Below are 24391 nucleotides of genomic sequence, written 5' to 3'. Positions count from 1 at the left end.
GGCAGAACGTTAAATGATCCTGGAAGTATTAAAAAAAGATGGAAGGAATATACTGAGTCACCTGCATTACATAACAATAATAACAGTTGTAATCAAGAGTGGATAGATAATAAAGATTGCACTGGAACAGATGAGGGAAAGAACTGTGGATAGATAATAAATACTGCATTGAAATAGACGAGGGAAAGAACTATCTGATGGAATATATGATTAGATATTAAATATATGACAGCAATCTGGAACAAGAAGTGCATTGAGAAGTGGAAACTGGAGGAGGAGGAAGAGAAAAGGAGGAAGAAAAATATGCAACAATGAATGGACAACAACAACAAATTTTAAAAAGTGACAAACAGAGAGTGCAACACATCCTCTGGTCTAGACATTCCTGTGTGAGACGAAGTGCAACTGAGACAAAGATCAAAGACAAAGAGGGAATCCCATTATTGGCAGACCTTTGTAACATTTACTCAAATGTGTGGCAAGACTCAAAGCCACAGGCCAAAGTGTTAGCTAGAGGCCTGCCCGAGAGCATTGCTGAGAAGATGCTGTCCTGACTGAAAAATTATATCCTGACTAAAGTTACACAGCCTGATTCTTTCCATCATGAATCATAACCTGTTACTTTTCTAATAATCCTTATAATCATCAATATTGTCTAAGTACTGTGTAGCTAAGTACTAAGTACCATTTAGGGGCGCTCTGGTGTCCTAGTGGCAAGAAGCTGTGCTGTAGAAGGCGCTCTGTTCAAGGCCACCCGCTGCACCAAGGGAGAAGAATGTGTAGTCTCCTCCCTTGTGATTAACTGCCTCAGAAAACCTGCTGGAGGGTCAGCTATGGGTCAGTTCTGACTCTACAGTAAACAACAACAACTGTGTACCTATGGCAGGAAATGTAAGAACCTAGTAAGAAGGCACAATATTTTACGTGTTGTTCTCCTAAACAAAACATCAGTGGTTTTATTCCACCAGCTGCTTCATAGAGAAAGAAGGGTAGCCTGCTACTCCTATAAAGATTTACAGTCTTGGAAACATGATGGAAGGTCAATATGAATTGGAATCAACTCCACAGTAGTAGGTTTGGGTTTTAGCAGTAGAGCAGTAATTTTCAGGGGAGGGAGAATTTGTGTTAGAATTGATAGCAGGAAATGTGGTAGTATGAGGACATGTTTACTCTAACGGGGATTGGCTTTGTGCTGTAAATATTCTTGATAGGATTCCTTCCATGTGAAGTTAGTGGAGATTAGATGCAATTCCTTCATGATCCACACTTTTTTTTCATTGCCGAAAGAACCCAAAAATCTGTCTTGGAAGAAGTACAACAAGAGTGCTCCTTAGAAGCAAGAATGGTGAGGTTTCATCTTCCATACCTTAGTATGTATGGGGGTACACAAGTCCTTAGAGAAAAACAGCCATGTTGGAAACTTATAGGGTTAATGAAAAACAGGAAGACCTTTAAGGAGATGAATTAACCACAAAAATTTACTTAAACCTGGCAATGCTTGTTAAGATGCTGAAGGATTTCAATCTATAGTGCATAGGATTGAAATGATGGGTAGCTATCGCCATCATGCTTAACAAGCAAAACACTCTATGTTCCATTCCTTTACTCCCCAATTCTCAAAACTATCTGTATAATTTTATTATCACTATGACTTGGCAGCACTTAACAACAATAAAAAAAATCGAGAGAGCTCTGTTGGCCGAGTGGGCAGAAAGTGATGCTACAAAGCTATAAAGTCAAACAGGTGATTTTAATCTGCAGCCCTCAGGCCTGGTTTTGATTGTTTTTCGTCAAACATTCTTCTAGGTGGTATAGCACTGGTCTCTCCATTTGCTGTGCAGAGGTAACTCATGGTTGCTGTGATGATGAACACTGTGACACCGAAGTATCAAATGAGATAATGGTTACCCATGGTGGACAATGTTTGGTGGAGCTCCTTGATTAAAACAAGCTTGGAAGCAGAAGTGGCAACCACTTCCGAAATAGCTTGTCTCTGGAAACTCTATAAACTTGGAGAAATGATGAAAGTCATGCAAGTGTTGAGGACTTTTGTTCATAGGGTTGCTATGAGTCGCCTATGACTTGACAGCCCTTAACAACAACAGAAACAATATAATAACCCAATCTCCTATCTTCAAGACAATTCTTACTCATAATGACCCTCCATCAGATTTTAGAGATGGGAATCTTAATGACAAGACACTACCTCATCTTTCGTTCACAAAGCAGCTGGTGGGTTTGAACTTTTGACCTTTCAGTGAGTGTGCCAATGCTTAATCAACTATACCACCAAGGCTCTGGTGGTAATTTTATGGGGAAAAATATTATGATATACATAATAATTACCTACTAAAATGTTACTATAGTATATAGCAGGGAGCTCTGGTGGCTTAGGGGCAAGAAGCTGCACTGCAATCCTGAATACATGCGGTTTGAATCCACCAGCTGCTCTGCTGGAGAAGGATGGAAAATTTCCTCCTGTGTGATTAACAACCTATGACTGAAGGGTCAGCTCTAAGTTGGCTCCAACTTGATGGTAAACAACAACTACTACACATACTGAAACTGTCAACAGCTTCATCTTCCTTGGATCCACAATTAACACCCTTGGTATGAGCAGTCAGGAAATAAGGAGATGCTTTGCACTAGGAAAATCTGTACTTAGGGACCTTTCCAAATTAGTGAGGAGTGCTGATGATGTCAGTTTGAGGACTAACTAAGGTTCGTCTGATTCAGACCATGGTCTTTCTGATTACTAGCTATGCATCCGAGACCTGGATAATGAATAATTATGACAAAAAAAGAATCGCTGTCTTTGAGCTTTGATGTTGGAGAAGAGCACTGAATAGCCCATGGACGGCTAAGAGAACAAACAGGATGTCTTGGAGGTGGTGCAGCTGGAGTGTTCTTTGGAGGCAAGAATGACGAGGCTTCGCCTCACATACTTTGGACATATTGCTAGGAGGTGCTATTTCTTGGAGAGGGCCGTGATGTTGGGAAGAGTGTGGAGGGTCAGAGAAGGAGAGTAAGGCCTTTAGCCAGGTAGATTGACAAGGTGACTGCTGCAATGGGCTCTTGTGTGTCAGGACAGGTGAGGATGGTGCAGGAAAGGATTGGTTTCAGATCTTTTGTTCATAGGGTCGCTATGAATTATACTCGACTTGATGTCACCTAACAACAACATCACCCGTGAATGGTAAAGTGCTAGAATTCTTAATTTTTTTAGTTTTTTTTTATTTTTTTGGCATTTCTTGGTCTTTCCACTGTTACCTCAAATAACAAACTGTTCCATAGTTTATAATTTCCCTTTAGCCTCTCTTAGTGCAAGAGAGGTGGTCAGTGTTAGGGGAGAATGAAACATGGTGAACAAGATACATGAGTGCATACAGAGTAGGGATTAAAGAAAGGAACAAACAAAACAAAACAAAAAACCCCAAAGTGTGATGAAGAAACCACATGTGTCAGATATACAAGAGAGTTTTTAAAATTTATTTTGTGTATGTTTGGCTTCTATGTTTGTATAAAATAGGAAAGAGGAAATTACATCTAGAATACATTTCTGGTAAACGTCTTGTGATGATTCGAATAAAATGTTTGGATAGAACTCATAAAGAATGCCAAACACCAAGATTATACTTAAACATTTTAGGAATCAAATCAGTGTTTTTGTGAGTATTTCTGCAGTCACGGGTCATATGAGGACATAGGTTGTATTCAGGTTACCCATGGTTATGTGAATAAGAGCTCATAGCTTGCTTTGACCACTTTGTCACATGTAAAATCAGAATAGAAAGTATCACCTTTGTGTAGGTTGGTTGTAAGTCCCAGGCTACTCTCCAATACCAAGAAGCAAATCTGGATCCCATACATAGTTTTTGCTCCACCCATTTGATGATTTTACACAATAATCATTGTTGTTGTTGTTGTTGTTGTTGTTAAGTGCTGTCAAGTCATAGATGACTCATAGCTATCCTATGAATGAAAGACTTGGACACTTGTATAATTTTCACCCTTTCTCCAGGTTCATAGGGTTTCCAGAGGCAAGCTATTTGGGAAGTGGATGCTACTCCTACTTTCAAGCTTGTTTTAATTGGGAGCTCCACAAAACACTGTCCACTGTGGGTGACCATTTTCTCATTTGACACATCATTGTCAGTGTTCAGCTTCACAGTAACCACAAGTTACCTCTGTACAGCAAGCGGACAGACCAGGGCTATACAATCTAGAAGAATATTTCACCAAAAACAATGAAAAACAGGCCTGAGGGCCACAGATTAGTCACCCGCCTTTGGCCTGGTAGCATCACTTTCCGTCCACTAGGCCGGCTGATCTCTATGCTGCTGGATTTTTTTTAAGTGAAATGATGTCATAGACAACAATCATTAGCAATTCAAATATATTTCACCTATACTATCAGGCAATTCTCCAACTTAGTCATCTCCTATTTTCAATTGATCCTGTCCAGCCTGACCCATTGTCATCTGCATCTCAGTTAAGGGTGAAACACAAATCTACCACCTGAGCTAAAGTGAATTCTTTCCATGAGCGTGACTGGATTGAGAATAGTATTGAAAAACTACTTGGTTCTCAGGAGAAAGTATGAGAAATTGTGATCCTACTAAAACTCCTCAATCTCTCCTCTCAGTTATTTTTTCCTACTATTACTCCATTAATGGTAGAACTCACCCTGACAGGTGAGGGAGGCCAGCCCTAGAAACAGAGCAAATATTATGTTCAAATGCTATGACAGTAGCTGCCATCATTTCAAAAGAAATTCTACCATAATAAAATGTTGTCTGCAAAATTCTTCTGGGCCTACTGTGTAATTTCATTGTGCCTCTCACTTTTCTTGCCACTTTTCTCTGTTATTTCTCCTCAGCCTTGATCATAATATTCCTTATGTTATTTAGTATTTCTTTATGACGATTATGGTTCCTGCCTTTAGAATTTTTCCTATTCCTACCATTCAGTTCATTGCTGCATCCCAAGCACCTGTCATAGATTTTACCTCACAGTGGACGTACGCATGTAACTAGATCTCACTGTCTTCTTTCAGTCTCACTTCTGACAACTCAATCCAGGCATCATAAATTAGAGTAAGGTATTTGAAATTTAATCATCAAAGAAAAAAAATATTCATTGTAGTAAGGGAACGATATGAAGAGCACTTTTGAAAATGTACATATATTCTCTTTTAAAAAATGGCTAAGCATCAAATGATATTTTGCAATTGTGTATAATACAATATACAGTATAAGGGAGCACTGGTGGTTTAGTGGTATGGAGCTGCACTGCCAATTCAAAGGCAGGCAGTTCGAATCCACCAGTTGCTCCGCGGTAGAAAAATGGGCAATATCTTTCCACGTGATTCACTGCAGCTAAAATCCCACTGGAGGGTCAGCTATGGATCAGTTCTGATTTGATAACAACTAAGAGTTAAAGTTTATGAGCTGACCAAAATTTTTTTAAAAAATTGTTTATTTCTCTAACATTTAATAGTTTTAATTATGTGCATGCCTGTGCATAAGCATTGAATACTGGGGTAAACTGGAAAGGAACAAGTATCTTTCTTGAAATACTTATTTAAAAGCCAGGAGACAGAAAATAATAATTAAGTGATAATTAAAAAACAAACAAATGGGATTATATCTCATGTTAGCACTTGCTATGATCTGACTAAAGCTGGGTAATTGCATAAAGAGTTTCTAGGAGGGTGGGTGCCTTTGCTAAGATGATTAGGGAATGCGTCTCTGAGGTCATTTCATTTTAGTGGAGAAGAAAATAATGAGATCAGAGCCGTAATAAAACTTGAAAGAAGATCATTCCAGGAACACAGGAATGAAACAAAGGATAAAACAAAACTGAAACAAATTCAAATGTCCCGAAGCAGAAATGGGCTCAGTGAAATCAGAATAAAGAAATGAACTAATAATCAGAGCTGAGGGTGGCTGATGGACCCAGTGGATCACCTCAAAACTTCTTGTCTTTAATCAGGAATGTTTTTCTTCTAACCTCAGAAAGAAATCATTGGAAAGTTTTAAAGTGCAAAATGTTATGATTTGATTTATGCTTTCAAAAATAAGACAAGTTGTTGCTGAAATGGTTCACTGAGCCCTATCAGATTGCAACATAAAATCTATGTCTGATATGAGATTCTGTGATGGATAAAGGACAATTACAATGAACAAGAGAGAAGCTCTCATTGTGTTAAGCGAGTGAAATACATCAGATGTTAGGTTCAAAAGCTATGGCAATGGCAGCAATCATATTTTTTTAAAAAAACAACTCTCAGAACAAACAATTTCACTGTAATATTATGTTTGTCTCAAAATTCAGCAACTCTACTAAATTTCTAAAGTAATATAACAGTTCTCTGTATATATTAAATCCTCCATCAATATTTGGAAAAATACAGTAGCTTAAGGAACCTCAACGAGCAGATGTCTAGTAAATAATTTGTTGTTTATTATTGTTGTTACATGGCATTGCAAGCAATTCTATGTCCATATATAACTCTGAACCCTGCCCTGTCCTGAGCCAGTCTCACTAACCCAGACACATCTAGCCCCTTCCCGCAATTACCATGTCAATCCATTTCATCTAGGGTCCTCCTCTCCTACGCTGTCTCTCTACCCTTTCAAGCAAGAGATCTGTCTTGAAGGATTGATCCCTCCTGACCAAGTACCCAAAGGATGTGAGGTGAACTTCAAAATCCTAGCCTCCAAGGAGAAACTTGGTTTCACCTTCCCCAAGACAGATTTGTTTGTTCTCTTGGTGGTCCATGCAATGTTCAATACTCTTCTCCAGCACCACAACTAAAAAGCATTGATTCTTCCTCTGTCATACTTAGTCCTTGTTCAGCTCTCTGATGCATAACAAATAATACAAAGACCAGGGTCTGGACCAGGCACACCTTAGTTTCTAGAGTGATATCATTATACTTTAGCACTTTAGAGGAGTCGCTGACAACCGACTTCCTAAATGCAATTCATCTCTTAATTTTCTGACTGCTGGAGCCAAGAGTGTTGTTTGTTGAGCCAAGAAAACTCTCCATCAATTATTATTCTGCTAATTGGCCAAGTAATAAGAATCTTTGTCATCTTGGTGTTAAGCTTCAATCCATGTAGCTCCTTTGAACTTCCATAGCAAAAGCTTCTGGTCCTCAGTTTCGGGAAACAAGGCTGTGTCATCAGCATATTTCAGATTGTTGATAAGCCTTCCTCAAATAAGTAAAGGAATTTGACTTCTTTGTTGTAAATCTCTGTGCAGGATTTTTTTACAATTTACAGATTATTGACATGGATTAAATAACCTACCTCTTCCTTACATATTTGCTATTTTTATATATTTTATAATTAAAATAGCACAACTTTTATCATTTTGGCATTACTTATAATACTCAGGTGGTGGTGGTTGTTGTTGTTAGGTGCCATGGAATTGAGCTTGACTCATAGTGACCCAATGAACAAAAGCTCTGAACCCTGTTCTATCCTGCCCCATCCTCACACTTCCTGACCCACAAGAGCCCATTGCAGCAGTCACAATATCAATCCACCTGGTTGAAGGTCTTCCTCTCCTTCACTGATGCTCCACCCTCCCCAGCATCATGCCCTTCTCCAAGGAACAGCTCTAACTACATGTTCAAAATATCTGAAGTAAAGCCTGATCATTCTTGCTTTAAAAGAACACTCTGGCTGCATCCTCCCAAGACTTAGCTGTTTGATCTCTTAACCCTCCATGGACTGTTCAGTGCTCTTCTCCAACACCATAGCTCAAAGACAGCAATTCTTTTTCTGTCATCCTTACTCATTGTCCAGGTTTCAGATGCATAGCTAGTAATCGGAATGACCATGGTCTGAATCAGACGCACCTTAGTCCTCAATAATTTGGACAAGTCCCTAAGTGCAGATTTTCCCAGTACAATGCAAATTCTTATTTCCTGACTGGTCATACCCACGGTGTTAATTGTGGATCCAAGCTAGATGAAACTGTTGACAGTTTTAATATGTGTAGTTGTTGGAGCCAACCCATAGCTGACCCTCCAGTCATAGGCAGTTAATCACACAAAGGGAGATTTTTCCATCCTTCTCCCACAGAGCAACTGGTGGATTCGAATTGCATGCGTTTAGGATTGCAGTGCAGCTTCTTGCCCCTAAGCCACCAGAGCTCCCTGCTATGTAAAATAGTAACATTTTAGTAGGTAATTATTATGTATATCGTAATATATTTCTCCCATAAAAATACCACTAGAGCCTCGGTGATATAGTTGTTTAAACATTGGCATGCTAACTGAAAAGTCAACAGTTCAAACCCACCAGCTACTCCTCAATAATCTGAAAGGTCCCTAACTGTAGATTATCCCAGTGCAAAGAATCTCCTTATTTCTTGACTGCTGATACCAAGAACATTAATTGTGGATCCAAGCAAGCTAAAGCTATTGACAGTTACAATATCTTCTCCATCCATCATGACACTGCGTATAGGTCATCCTGATAAGAATCTTTGTTTTCCTGACATTGAGATGCAATCCATACTTTCTTTGATCTTCATTCATTTATTTGATCTGCATTCTTTGATCTTCTGCAACAAGAGAGTGCTTCAAGCCCTGCTCTCTTTCAGCAAGCAAATTTTGTTGAGCAAGCAAGGATTGGAGACAGAGTCATCAATAACCTGCATTATGCAGATGATACAGCCTTACTTGGTGACAGTGAGGAGGGTTTGAATATTTAGATTGGAAAATACAGACATTTACTATCTAGATTAAAAAAGATCTTTAGAAATTTTTCCTATTTCAAAGAATATAAGTCACCAATAAATCTCATAGATAAATTCAAATATCTAAGGTTTCACCACAGATACTCTAAAAAGAGCAAGGGATGGGTGTCCATATGTGACCTTTACTAACTTCACAAAAAGGAATTGTACCAATGAACAACACAAAACCAATTCCCATGAGGTAACACATGTTTCTTATACGCCCATACCTCTTTCTGATCATCCCAATCCCTATCTCACTGAATCATATCCAGATTCTGACACATTAGCTTGCAGACAACTCATAAAACATATTAGGGAAATCAAAATATAGCAAGAAACAATCATTCAGTCAAGACAGCTTCTGAACATGCTTGCGGCCACCTCAGCCTTGAGCCTCACATCTTTAGGCCAGTGTTACAAGGCTGTTAGTCCTGCCAATTATGGCTCTCTTCTCTCTCCCCCAAAGCCCCAAACCAAGTTGGGCAAAAGACTCTTAGCTCTGGTTGCATAGTGGGGTATCAGTCCCAAGATCAGCTCCATGTCATGTCAAGTCTCTGCTTCTTCTACTGCGGTGGAGAGGGTAGGTCTAGCTGGCACAAGAATCCCTAACTCCAAAAGGTGTGAATTGCATGCCTGCTTCTTCTTTGTTGATCCTGAGATTCTCTAGATCCACTCAATTCAATGGCAAGACTAGCCAATCTCCCTGTGGATAGGTTAAGACACCGATTCACATGTTGCCACTCATGCCCATCGTAAATTCAGTCAATAACTAGGGAAGCCCTTTTGAACAGTGTGATTAACTGCCTCTGAATACCTACCAGAGAGTCACCTATGGGTTGGATCTGACTCGGCAGTATACAACAAATCACTGGTAACAATTCATTGTCTTGTGGGGTTCAGTAATATTCATTTTAATAATTACAGAAAAATCTAAAGTCAGAGCAAAATTTAATCTAGAGACCAAAACTAATTCATCTCAAGACTAACTATATGTAGTGTGGGGTTTTTTTTCTGTTTTGTTTTGTTTTTTTGTTTTTTGGGTTTTTTTTTAAAAAAAAAAAAAGCCCTCTAACAAATGTAATCCTACTCATGGCAATCCTGCATTCAGTTTCCTAGGCTGGAAATCTATACGAGTGTAGACTCACTCATCTTTCTTACATATAGTGGCTGGTAGATTTGAACCTTCTATTTTTCAGTCTTTCAGTTACCTTTCATCAGCTCTAGTGCCCTATTAATAAGAAGTTGTGTTGCAATCTCAAAGGCACACAGTTGAAATCCACCAGCTGCTCTATGGGAGGCTGGGCAATCTCCTCCTATGTGATTTACTTCCTCTGAAAATGTTGTGCGGGGTCCACTCTGGGTCAGTTCTGACTCAATGGCATATAACAATAACAACAACCTTTCAGTTATTGGAAGTTCTGGTGGCCTATGTGGTAAGAAATTGCATTGCAATCCCAAAGGCATGCAGTTAGAATCCACTAATTAATTACTCCATGGGAAAAGGATCCTCAGAAAACCCACTGGAGGGTCAGCTATAAGCTAGTTCTGACTAGATAACACACAAGAACAATAACCTTTCAGTTCGTAGCCCACAATAAATCCATGTAACATAACAGGACACAGGTTTTTGGAGGCTGTAAATCATATGGGAGATTTCACATCTCCTGTCTTTCTCCCATGAAGCAGCTGGTGGAGTCACACAACTTTAAATGGGTTAGCAGTGCAACTTCGTACACACTATGCCTGCATAGCTACCATGCTCCTTCTCTTCTTCTCCCTTCCCACACTTGTCCTCTCTCTGAAAAAGAACTGGTAGCACACAACCATTTCAGGAAGTATTACATAATTAAGAACCAATGGTGAATGAAGAAGTTCAAGCTGCATTGAAGGCACTGAAAAAAATATAAGGCTCCAGAAATTGATGGGATAACATGAACAATTAACTTGTTTCAACATACAGATGCAGCTTTAGACTTTTTCACCAAGCTGTGATAGGATATGTGAAGATCCGCTAGCTGACCAACTGACCGGAAGAGATCGATATTTGTTCCTATTCCCAAAAAAGGTAATCCAGCAGAATGTGAAAATTACTGAACAATATCATTAATTTCACATACAAGAAAATTCTTGCTGACGATTACTTTTAAAAAAACAGGACTTGAGCAGTACATTGACAGAAAACTCCTAGAAATTCAAGCGGGATGTAGGAGAAGCCATGACACTAGGGCTATCATTACTGGCGTCAGATGGATCTTGGGTGAAAGTAGAGAATACCAAAAGGGTGTGTATTTGTGTTTTTATTGGCTATTCAAAGGTTTTTGATCATAAAAAATTATGGCTAGCATTGATAAGAATAAGAATTCTAGAACACTTAATGGAGCTCATGCGAAAACTACACCTACACCAAAAAGCTGTGATATGAACAGAGAAAATGGGAAAAGGCATGTTTTAAAATAAGAAAAGATGTGCTTTAGGGCTGGATCCTTTCTAAAGACATATTCAATCTATGTGTAGAAAAACATCATTTGATAATTTGGACTCTGAAGAAGAATACATTATCAAAATTGGAGGAAGACTCATCAACCACCTGCATTATGAAGACAATACAACCTTGCTTGTTAAAAGTGAAGAGATCTTGAAATAGTTGCTGCAGAAGATGAAAGGCTAAAGTTCTCAACATGAGCTACATTTCAACATCAAAAAAAACCCAAATTGTCACCACTTTACCAATAGGTAACATAATGATGCATGTAGAAGAGATAGAAACTGTCAATGACTTTATCTTGATTGTGAATCAGCAAATTTGGCATCAACAGCCAAGAGAACAAAAGACATTGCATGGGGAAAGTCTTCTGTCAAAGACCTCTCCTAAGTGCTGAAGAGCAAAGACATCAGTTTGAAAGCTAAGGTGAACTTTATCCAAACCATGATACTTCTAATTACTTGCTATGCAGCCACAAATGGGACAAGGAATAAGGATAACAGTGAACAAGGATAGCAAAGAGTTGCATAAAGATGACAACTTTGAGTTGTGAAGTAGAAGAAGAGTACTGAATACTCCGTAGACTGCCAAAAGGACAAAGAAAGATATTGTGGAAAAGGTACAATCAGGATGCTCCTTAATGAATGTCATCTATATACTTTGTAGATGTTGTTAGGAGGGGCCAGCCCTTGGAACAAGACATCATGCTTCAAAAAGTGGAAGGTCAGTTAAGGAGATAATTATCCTCATGGGATAGATTTACACAATGAGTGTAATGGTGGATTCGATTGTGTAGGAGATGATAGAGTTTATGCAAGACATGATGCAGGGAATGGTTCAGATCACTGTTCATAGAGTCACTATGTGCACGCTCCATTCAATGGCACTTAACAACAACATATGTCTCAATTTTATTACAGAGATTTGGTGGCCTAGTAGTAAACTCTTTCTATCTCCATCTCTCTCTCTCTCTCTCTCTCTCTCTCTCTCTCTCTCTCTCTCTCTCTCTTTCTGTGTGTGTGTGTGTGTGTGTGTCTGCTTATCTAGCTAACTTTCAAAGCCCTAGTCTCTGGTAACCTAGTGGTAAGAAGTTGCACTGCTAATTCTAAAGTTTATCATTTGAATCCACCAGCTGCTCTGTGGTTAAAAAAAAATGGGAAATCTACTCCCATGTGATTAACAGCCTCTGAAAACCCCTGGAGGATCAACTATGATTCCCTTCCAAATCTGTGGCACGCAACAACATATATGCTTATAATGGGTGGAGGGGTATATGTATGGGGGTGTTAGAGGGAGAAATAGAGAGAAAATATATGTATATATGGTATATGTTGTTTTTATGTATCTTCGAATAACTTACCCTCCAGTGGACTTTCAGTGTAAATCACGTGCTTAGAAATTGCCCATCTTCCTTACATGGAGCAGGTAGTGGATTCAATCTGCATGCCTTTGGGTTGGCAGTGTAACTACACACACACACACACACACACACACACACACACACACTATTGTTGTTGTTGATATGTGCTGTTGAATTGGAACTGACTCAAAGGTGACCTTACAGCAGGTTGTTAAAGGCAATAAATCATTAAACCATGCAGGAGGAGATTACTTGTTTGCTTGTTTTTTTCAGGATGAGTAACTGATAGATTTGAACCACACACACATATATATCCATCTATCTAGAGAAAGATAGATCTTTAATAGATATAGATAAAATAATATATTTCCATGTAGATTTGAAAGATACATTATGACAGAAACATTTTAAAAATCAATATAGATGCTAATGACAATTTACAAGTTCTTATGGATGCCTACATACATATATTTAAGTCACCACAGAGTTCTGAAATTCTACTTTAATAAAGCTGCATGTGGTTACAGAAAGAAAAGTCACTGCTGTTAACGTGAATCCAACTAATAGCTGATCCTCCAGTGAAATGAATTTCCATGGAAATGGAAATAATTCTTAGAAATTGTAATTGATTAATCACAAAGGAATATGACACAAAATAATAGCTTAATACCAACCACACATATACAAAGTTGTTAGTCCCAATGTACTAAGTAAATGATAAAAATTAAAAAAAAACCTTACAAGGAAATAAAGATCAGAAACAATGTTTAAAAATTCACAGAAACAGAAACATATCGATACAGAGATACATATTTCAGTTTAGTATCTAAGAAAATATTTCAATAATATATAATACTACCTAAACAGGTAGCACTATGTACCAATTCATTACTTTTGTAAAACAACCTGATCAGAGACAACGGTATTATTAGAAACTAAATTCTATGAATATTGTCTTGTTTTTTGCAAGAAAAATGTATGTGTATAATTAAAAATTAGTTACATTTAAAATACCTTTCACATTTCTAGGAAAATATCCTAAATTTCCTTACCACATTGTTTGTTGTTGTTGATATGTGCCGTGTAGTCATTTGTGACTCATAGCGACCCTCTGTACAACAGCCCTAAACCCTGCTCTATCCTGTGCCAATCACATGGTCTCTGACACACCCATCCCGATTACCCCAGTCACCAAATCAATCCACCTCATAGAGGGTCTTCCCCTCCTGCGCTGTCCCTCCACCCTCCCAAGCATGATGTCCCTCTCCAAGGACCTGTCTCTCCTTACAACATGTCCAAAGTATGTCAGACGAAGCCCCAGAATCCTTGCCTCTAAGGAGTAGCCTAGTTTACCCCTCTGAAGGATGAATCTGTTTGTTTTCTTGGCAGTCCATGGTACATTCAATACTCTTCTCCAGCACCACAGCTCAAAGACATCAATTCTCCTTCTGTCCTCACTAGTCATTGTCTAACTCTCTGATGCATAACAAGTGATTGCAAAGACCATGGCCTGTATCAGGGGCACCTTAGTCTCCAGAGAGACACCATTGCTCTTGAGTACTTTAGAGAGGTCCCTAACAGCAGACTTTCCCATTGCAATACGTTTTTTTTTATTTCCGGGCTGCCAAGAGTGTTGATCGTGGAGCCGAACAACCTGAAGCTGTGAACAATCTCAATCTCTTCGCCATCCATCCTGATGCTACCAATTGGTCCAGTGGTTAGATTAATAAATAATTGATATAAGTTAAGAATGCCACTATAACAAACTGGAAACAAAGCAACTTTCTAGCAATAAATAAAATATGCAATTTATGATTGAGCACATTAATAAAATAATGCATAAAAGATGAATTATATTAGTACAAAGAAAGAGAAATATTCTACAAGTAGAGGTCAACACAAGAAGCAATATTTCAATGATATATAAATATGTAAGATATTTCCACATAAACACTAGAAAGCATATATATATATATATAGTTTCATTTTGCTTTTATAAAATGCTTCTTCAACTTAAGATATCTGAATCACACTTTCTAACTCACTCTCCTATCAATGGAAAAAGAAGATTTATTTTACAATGTTTTTGTTAAGTGTCATTGTCTCAGTTCTAATTCATAGTAACCCTGTGAACAACAGAATAAAATGCTGCTAAATGCATTCAGGATGCACCTTGGATGTAACATCATCTCACATATTTCGGGCAAGTTGTTAGGAGGTCCAGTCCATGGAAAATACACAATACTTGGAAAGGTAGAAAGTCAGCAAAGAGAGGAAGACTCTCAATGAGATGGACTGACACAATGACAGTTGTGGTGTGCTCAAGTGTGTCAGAAATTAGCAGATGGCACAGGATAGCGCAGAGTTCAGATCCATTTTTCATAGGGTCATTATAAGTTGTGGTGTACTTAACAGCACTAAACAATTACAAGATGCAGTGGCTCCACAATCAATATCCTTGGTACCAGCAGTTAAAAAAAAAAACAAAAGATGAGCTGCATTGGGAAAATCTGCTGTCATGGACCTCTTCAGAGGACTAAAGAGGAATGAAGTCAGTTTAAAGAAAAACCCATGGTCTTTTCAATTGCTTGCTAAGCATCTGAAAGTTGGACAATGAATACAGATCAAAAATTGACGTCTTTGAGTTGTGATGTTGGAGAAGAGAACTGAATATCTTATGAACTTCCAAGAGAACAAACAGTTCTAGTTTAGTAAAAAGGAAACAAGGTGCTCCTTTAGAGGCAAGACTAGAGAAACTTCACCTCACATGCTTTTAATATGTTGTTCAGAAGGACCAGTCCTTGAAGAAGAATGCAGAAGACCCTCAACAAGACCGATTGATAGAGTGTCTGTAAACAATGGGCCAAAGTATGTTGGAGATAGTACACACAATAGGGCGGGTTTCAGATCTGTTTTCATAGATTCATTATGAATCAGAGTAATTTCAATGCACATAATAACAACAGCACATGCTGAAAGGGTTATCACTGATTTGTCTGTTAATGAAACCAAAGTTACCTTCCTGTGACTGTTACATTTTCATTTTTTGTGGTGGCACAATCTGTAGGGAAATGTGTTGCTCACCTGAAGGTACCACCTCTCTGGAAATTCAAGTCTACTGAAGACCCACCCCATGGAAGGAAAATGAACAACCTCTTCCTGAGCAATTTATTTTGGAATGTCAGTTATGAATTGGTTCTTACTCAATAGCAGTTAGTCTGAGGGTTTTTTTCTTTTTTTTAATCCCTTTAACCACTGCTGAGATGAATGCTTACTTTTCTTCTCCAGAGTTCCCACCTAAAAACTAGTGAAGTAATATAAATACATTTTATCCTTTATTTCACTAAGGATTGTATTATTATTAATTATTATTATTAATATTAATGGAGAAATTTTTTGTTTTCAGGACAAGTAATGAAATACATTGTGGAAAACTGCTTACTGTTTCCCCAGATTTCTGAGTTACCACATCCTGTCAGTTTCACTGAATGCTGTTCTCTTCCCTCCACTGAAGAGCCAAATACTGATTATTCTTCTGTTTGGAAAATTAATGCTCTAAATATGTCACATACAACTCTTGTTCCAGGATAGGTTTCCGGAGCAAAATCCTACCTAGTCGTAAACTATTAGTACAGCCACCTATAGATACCTCAAGAACTATACTTGTTCTTTTTCAATCAGTCCTAAACCAGAATTAAGGAAATATGGCTTTCTTCTAGTACTGGAACCTCAAAGAGACTTTACTAAATCCTCCAGAAACAAGGTAGGTATTGCAAAAAGACAAAAAGAAAATTAAAGTGGTTGATTGACTATTTTCAATTTTTCCTTTGGTTCTGGACAAGCCTCTGCCCATAGGTAGGTTAAAGGAGCGCAGTATACAGCAATGAAGCGGAGATATCTGCATTGTTAGAAGCTGCTTCAGTGTAGATCAGTGGGAGGCAGAACATGGTCAGAATTTGCCAGTTTGAAAATTACTTTTCAAATGTTAGCATAATAGCAACTACTAACTAGTCAGTGTAGTGATTCTACCACCTTTGCTCCTCTTTGTAATTGTCTGATATTTTGCTTTCCCTGAATAGAAAATTTCCAGAGATTTTCAGTTTCTCAGCATACTTCAATTTACTGATAATTATTTTAAATTTGAATACATGGAGTAGGTAAAAATAATTTCTTAAGTCTCTAATTGGGGAAGGTCATTATATTACTTAGTTGCATAATTTTTATTGGAACACATGGAATTAGACAAACAGGGAAAGCTTGGAGTGTAGAAGGTAAATTATAACTTGGTGCTAATGGTTTCTAAGAAAGTCATTATGTCTTTCTTATTAGCTGGATAATAAAGGGAACTGGATGCCTACAGATTTGAAAAAAATTAAAAGCTATAAGGAATGTTTATACTTGAAGACAATAGTACAGCTCCCAGATGAGGAACCTGAGCCAGTAACTATAAAACTGAGGAGAGCCCAATGAAGACTGGAGGGAAGATGATGTTCCTAAATATGGGGGGGGAAAAAACCCAACCAAAAACAAAACCCAAACCCACAACCCCACCCAAACTCCAAAAAGTGAAGCAAGGGTAATCATTGAAGATTAAAGAAGATTGTATATAATTATGAAATTGTAAATCATTTCACTTAAATTATATAAATTTAAATGTACACTTACTTAAATGAGCTAGATAATAATCTTAGTCAACTTTACATGGAATTCTATGAGGTTTTGTGTTTTAAAAGAGTTAGAAAAGGGATATGTTTTAAATCTGTCAGGCTTATAGTAAGTCTAGATGTTTATATTGAGGATTTAGTCTAGGTATTATAATGAAGTTAGTGGATAAATATAAAAATTTGAAGTAAAATTCCAAGAATATGAAATGTTTTATAACCAAACAGTAAAAGCACTGAATAATAGCCTACAATAAATATATAGAAAAATAAGTGTATAAATACAAAAAGCAATGTAAATATACACTTATTTTCCCCCCAATTTTCAGAAAGAACAGTTTACAAATTTCATGTTAAATAATAAAGCTACATTAAGAACAAAGTAGAACATACCAGAGGAACGTCTATCTGTGTTTCATTGACTATGCAAAGGCATTTGACTCTGTAAATCACAACAAACTGTGGCTGACTCTGAGAAGACTGGGAATCCCAGAATACTTGATTGTGCTTATGTGAAACCTATATTTGGACTGGGAAGCAGTCATTAGAACAAAGCAAGAAAACATTGCATGGCTCAAAATTGGGAAAGATGTGCACCAAAGATGTGTCCTATCTCTACATCTTTTCAATCTAACTACAGAACAGATTATCTGGGAGGCTGGGCTGTATGAGGAGAAGTGTCGCATCAGGATTGGAGGTAGACTCATAAACAATCTGCATTATGCAGATGACACAACCCTGCTTGTTGAAACTGAAGAGGACCTGAAATGCTTGCTGTAGAAGGTCAAGGACTGCAGCCTTCAATATGAATTGAAGCTCAACATCAAGATAGCAAAGATTCTCACCACTGTGCAGATTGGCAACATCATAATAAATGGTGAAGAGATTGAGATAGTTGATAGCTTCAGTTTGCTTGGCTCTACAATCAGCATTCTTGGTATCAGCAACCAGGAAATTAAAAGACAAATTGCCTTGGGCAAGTCTTCTGTCAGAGACTTCTCCAAAGTACTGAAAAGCAATCATGTCAGTCTAGAGTTTCTGATTATGATTCAAAGGAACACCCTTAAATGGTTTCCTTCATTCCAGAGTAAGGGGTCTCTGAGCGCGGTCTTTGCAATTGCAACTACTTGCTATCTATCAAAAACCTGGACAATAACTAGGGATGATAGAAAGTGAATAGATGCCTTTGAGCCGTGGTGCTGGAGAAGTGTACTGAATACACTATGAACTGCTAGGAGAACAAACAAGTTCCTCTTGGAGAGGATGAAGCCAGGCTGCTCCTTGGAGGCAAGAATTTTGAAGCTTCATCTGGAATATTTTGGGTGTGTGGCAAGGCAAGATCAGTCCTTGGACAGGGATGTCATGCTTGGGAGGGTGGAAGGACAGCACAGGAGAGAAAAACCCTCAATGAGATGGATTGATACAGTTACTTGGGTAATTAGGATAGGTGTGTTGGAGACAGTGCTATTGGCACAGGATAGAGCTGGGTTTAGGGCTGTTGTACATAGGGTCCCTATGAGTCGCTAGTTACTTGAGGGCACAAAACAACAGCAACAACTTTCAAAAATCTCTATTGCAGCTTTTGAAGTTCATAAATGTTTTTTTAGTTTTAAACTTTTCCAACTATTCACAGAAGATATTTATAGTTGTCATAGAACAAACTGAAGTTTCTGTTAAATTACAGTGAAGAGTTTATTGAAGGAATGGTGTAAGCTAGATTGGGCACCACTTTGTGAGAATTCTTAAAGTACTCTAGCACAAAAAAAGGATGTACAGTTCTTTTCTACAGTTTAAATAGGAAAACTCCAGGAATTTAGAATTTTAAGAAAGGTGTATTGATTGACATTTACAAAATAATGCTTTCACAGACACTAGCCAATCTTAACCCAATGTGAATATTATTTTATTTATCATAGTTTGAATCAGTTAAATCTCATTGTTGGTCATTGCCATTTAGGTTGAGACAACTCTTATAGCTGAATCTCCAAGGAGTTTTCAGAGTATATAAATCACAGAGATTTATATATAAATCACAGAGATAGATGATAGATAGATGGATAGATAGATAGATAGATGATAGAGATAAATCATAGATATTAGATAGATAGATAGATCACAGAGGGAAAATGATATTTTAGTCACACACCTAGGTGAATGTCTTCTGAAATATGCTTTGAGAGGAAGGAGGAGGAAGATAACCAGCTAGTAGGTTTCTTGAAATATGCTGGCTAGGTGTATTTTGAAAATTAACTCAGAATAATAAATACCACAAATCAGAATCTGAGCTGCATCTGTAAGTTGCACACTATACTAAGCACTTAGTTCTGACTTCCTTCATACTGCTAAACACCTCTGAGTTCAACCTCCTTCGTGCGGTCCTTTCCCAGTGTGTGCCTTCTGGCAATTTCATGAAAGTTCACCAAATAATTGTTTTAGGGGCAAAAACATATCTCAGCTTCAAATGTATTCTACAGACCCTCTTTCATTAAAACATAAGGCAAGGACTTAAAAATTGTTCTGGAATGAAGAAAACCATTTAAGGGTGCTCCTTTGAATCATCATCAGAGCTTTTGTTTAGAAGATGCTAAATACTGTTGCAGTCAGGATTACAAAGCAGGCAAAAGACTATTAAGTAAAAAAAAATAAATTAATTAAAAAACCCTAATTTGAAATTTAAAAATATAGAAGATTGTTCAATTTTTTGAGGAAAAACCAAACTGTCTTCCAGAGTGATTGCACTATTTTACAATTCCACCAACAGTATATGAGAATCTCCACCTCTCCACATTTTTTCTAACATTTATTGTTTGCTGCCCTGCTATACTTTGCCATATTGCTAGGGAGAGATGGCATCTCATTATAGTTTTGATTTGTATGTCTCCTCTTGCCAATAATTTTGAACATTTTTTTCATGTGTCTGTTGGCCATCTGAATGTCTTCTTCTGTAAAAAATCTTTTCATGTCTTTTATTCACTTTGTAATTGAGTTATCAGTCTTTTCCCCCTGGAAGCCCAGGAGTATTCTGTAAACTTTATTATGAGTCCCTTGCCTGAGATGGTATTTCCAAATTGTGTTCCCAGTTGGTAGATTTTCTTTTCACCTTCTTGAAAAAAAAGGAAATGTTCCACTACTAGGAATATACCCCAAGGAAATTAGAACTGAGACACAAATGGAGATCTGTTCAGAGCAGCATTATTCACAATCTAAAAAACATAGAAACCACCCAAATACCTATCTACAATTGAATGGATTGAGAAATTGTGGCATATTACAAAATGTACTCAGCACTCAGGAATAACAATTTTAAAAAAATACTATATAAATTGGGAGAGACTGGAGAGCATTATGCTGAGTGAACTAACTCAATCTCATAAGAACAAATACTGTGTAAGATTATTATTGTAAAAGTAGAAGGATAATTAGTAAAATATTTATGAGAACCAAGAGGGGAAGGAGTGGGTACAGACAGGTGAGGATGGGTAGGGGCAAAACCACAGGGTTGTACAGTTTGGTGAGTGGAGGGAGGGAAGCGAAGGAAATGGGGATGATCCATCAGGAACCTGAAAAGATTGTGTAATTATGAGCAAGGTCCAATGGTGATTGATTTTATAAAACATATTGCTTGGGAATGATTGCATGAAACACAATATGAATAAAGAACAGTGTGAAACACACACACACACACACAAAAAAAAAAACAACAAAGCAGCCAAAACACCCAAACAACAAAAAACACATGCAAGATTAATTTTGAGATTCCTGCATAAGGACATGCCCAAGCATATTTGTAGGCTCTCCTTAAAAGCCCCAAAGACAAAATTATTTGTTTTCAAAGGTACCCTTCTTCCTGAAAGCAGAATGACAAGGCTGATACACGCATCAGCAAGAACTTCTGTGCAGTCTGATCTTTGTCAAGAATCAAAATTGCATTAATGCAGAGCTCAGGTTTCCTCAAGTTCGCACTGTAAATGCTAACACAAGATTAAGAAATTTACGAGATTCCTTCTTGGATTCTTACCATCAGATTGTTTAGTAATTGGAGCTGTGACTCATGGAAATGACCAAGGATATGCCCAGGCAAGATCTCTGATTCTCTGTGCAACACCCAAGTGTTAATTGTCCCCCCTTAGGCCATAAAATGTATGCTATATTTACTACCCATTTTAGGGGGAAAGCTGAAAAGTCTCCTCTTATAAGAGTTACAATCTTGGGAACCAAATGGAGGATCAGCTTTGACTCAGTTCCCAATGGATGGAGTTAAATTTGTTATCTATATACAATACATTGTCGGTTGTTATCCCATCATTATTTTTTGCCAATGCTTTCAGTGCAGCTTGAAAAAGTGTCACCACTGGACTAATAGGCAACATCATGATTAGTGGAAAAAGATTGAAACTTACAATGAATTCCTCCTATCCAAATTCACAATTAGTGCCAGCAGCAATTAGAAAGTCAGGATAGTACTGCATTGGGAAAATCTGCAGTCAGATATCTCTCCGAACTACTGAGGAGCAATGATCTCTGAGAACTAAGGTGAGCCTGATTCATGACATAGGGTTTTCAATCATTTGCTGCACATATCAAAACTAGATAATGAATAAGAATGACAGAAGAATTAGTACTTTTAAACTAAGATGTTGAAGAAGAGCACTAAATATCCCTCCCATGGACTACCAAAAGAACAAACAGGTATGGTTCTGGAAAAAGTATAGCCTGAGTGCCCATTGGAAACAAAGATGAGAAAGCTTCATCTCAAGTACTTTGGACATGTGGTTAGGAGAGACTATTCCTTGGAGAGGAATATCATGCTTGGAAAGATGGAGGGTCAGAGAAAGAGAGGAAGACCCTCACTCAACCAGGTGGACTGACACAGTGACTGCTGCAGTGGGCTTGAGCATGTCAAAGACTGTGAAGATTGTGAAGATGACACCGTTCAGATCTGTTGTTCACAGGGTCACTATGAGTTGTACTTGATGGCACCTAACAACAACAGACCACATTATGATAAATGGAGAAAAGATTGGAATTGTCAAGGATTTCATTTACTTGGATCCACAATCAACATTCATGAAAGCAACAGTCAAAAAAAATCAAAGATATGTTAGATTATGAAGATCTTCTGACAAGAACGTTTTTAAATTGCTAAAGAGCAAGGATATCGTTTCAAAGGCTAAGGTGTGTCTAATCTAAGGCAAGGAATTTTTTGTATGTGTAAGTTAGACAATGAATAAGGAAGGCCAAGAAAAAAATTAGTGTTTGACGTAGTATGTTGGCAGAGTTCTGTTTATTTTCTGGAGTGCCAAAGAACAAACAAAACTATTTTAGTGGAAAGGTAAGTTTTACCATCCTTAGAGGCAAGGTTAGTGAAGCTTTGTCTCACATATTTTGGGGTCTGTCTTTGGAAGACATCATGCTGGGAAAAGAAGAGGGTCTGCAAAAGAGAGCAAGTACCTCAATTAGATAGACTGGCAGAGTACCTGAAACAATATGCTTAAGTACAATGCAAGGTTTTATCTATTGTACATAGTCATTGCACAGTACCTAGTGGCAATTTAACCCATGTTCAACTACTCAATTCATGAAGGCAAAGCCATATGTCTGGTTTATTGGTCAGAATAGACTCACATGGAATCTGACAGCAAGCCAGGAGGTAATATTTTGACCTTGTTACCAGGAGAGGATCAACTACGGGGAAGGACTTCATGTTTGGTAAAAAGAGGGTTAGCTTAAAAGAGGAATTTTAAAATTAGTGAATTTGACTGACACAATTATTGCAATAGGGAGTTCAAGCATAGAAGGGAATGTGACGATGGTAAAAGATCAGGTACGGTTTCATTCTGTTCATAGGGTCAGAACTATGTCTAAATTATTAAATACTTGGGGCTATCTGAAAAATTGAAATTTTACATCTACTCAGAGGCATCTTTGAAGAAAACCCTAGTGATCTCTTTCCAAAAACTTAGCCATTGAAAATTCTGTGTGGCACAGACTGACTTTCATATTCTTGATTGCCAAGACTCAGAGAAGACAATTGACTATCCCATGGATTGCCAGAAGAACAGACAAGCTTGTCTTGGTTGAAGTACAATGAGGGTACTCCTCAGAGGCAATGGTGATAAAACTTGTCTACTTGGGATGAGGAATTTGTTTGTATTCCCCAGTATCTTTCCTGGGCAGAACTATTCTGAAACCTCAGACTAACTCATGCTTCTTTATAGATAAAAAATAAAAGATATGACTTCTTACTTGCCTAGTGTGTACCTAGGTTGTGGGGGTAGGCAGGGATGGGAATTGATGGTAAGTTCCATAACTGAAGTATAGACAAGGGGATCAGTGATTCTGACATAGAGATGTGCAGGTTATAAAGGAAACTAACTCCAAAGGTGTATTTTGCACGGCATTGCACTGTTAACCCAAAGACAGCACCTTCCTGGCCATTTCAATCCATCAGTTTCTCCACATAAAAAAGAAAGATAATGTCCTCCCCATATGATTTATAGCTTCTGAAAATTCCACTGGAAATTCATCTGTAAGTTGGTTCTAACTAGGCAGCAACAAGTGAGTGAATTAAAAAATCGAGGTTAGCCTCCACAACCCACTCCTCAAGATACAGATAGGAAGTCTCCTCCCATAAAGATTTACAGCCTCGTAAACACAATTGGCTAGAACCTGGCTTATTGGCAATGAGTTTATTTTGGTCTCTAGGTCATAGAAGGTATATCCCTTATTGTGGAGTTAGCCATTAGTGTCAGTGTTGTCCCTGCCTTTGGCACATGTGTCTTTACCCACTTAATTCTCTGCTCCACCATCCACCAGGATACCCATCCACTTCTACCCACTCCCTTCACATCTATCTCCCATTGACCAGCCCTTGATCTAATAGCTTATATTTGAAGCTTCTTTGGCTTCTGTGATTTCAAACACATCAGCTGCTGGTAGTTCCTTGTGTTGGGACCAATGTCTCTGAAGTTTAGTGGTAATGTTTCCTGAGCAAAGGAGATGTATCCTGTAGAACTTTAGTTTGCTTGGCTCCACAGTCAACAGTCTTGGCACCAGCAGCCAGGAAATTAAAAGGCACATTGCCAGGGGAAAGTTTGCTGTTAGGGACCTCTCCAAAGTACTGAAGAGCAA

This window comes from Elephantulus edwardii, unplaced genomic scaffold, assembly GCF_000299155.1.
Source record: "Elephantulus edwardii isolate Elephantulus edwardi_28Jun2011 unplaced genomic scaffold, EleEdw1.0 scaffold00018, whole genome shotgun sequence".
NCBI lineage: Eukaryota > Metazoa > Chordata > Mammalia > Macroscelidea > Macroscelididae > Elephantulus > Elephantulus edwardii.
The sequence above is the reverse complement of the archived record's forward strand: the minus strand, read 5'-3'. Positions refer to the sequence as shown.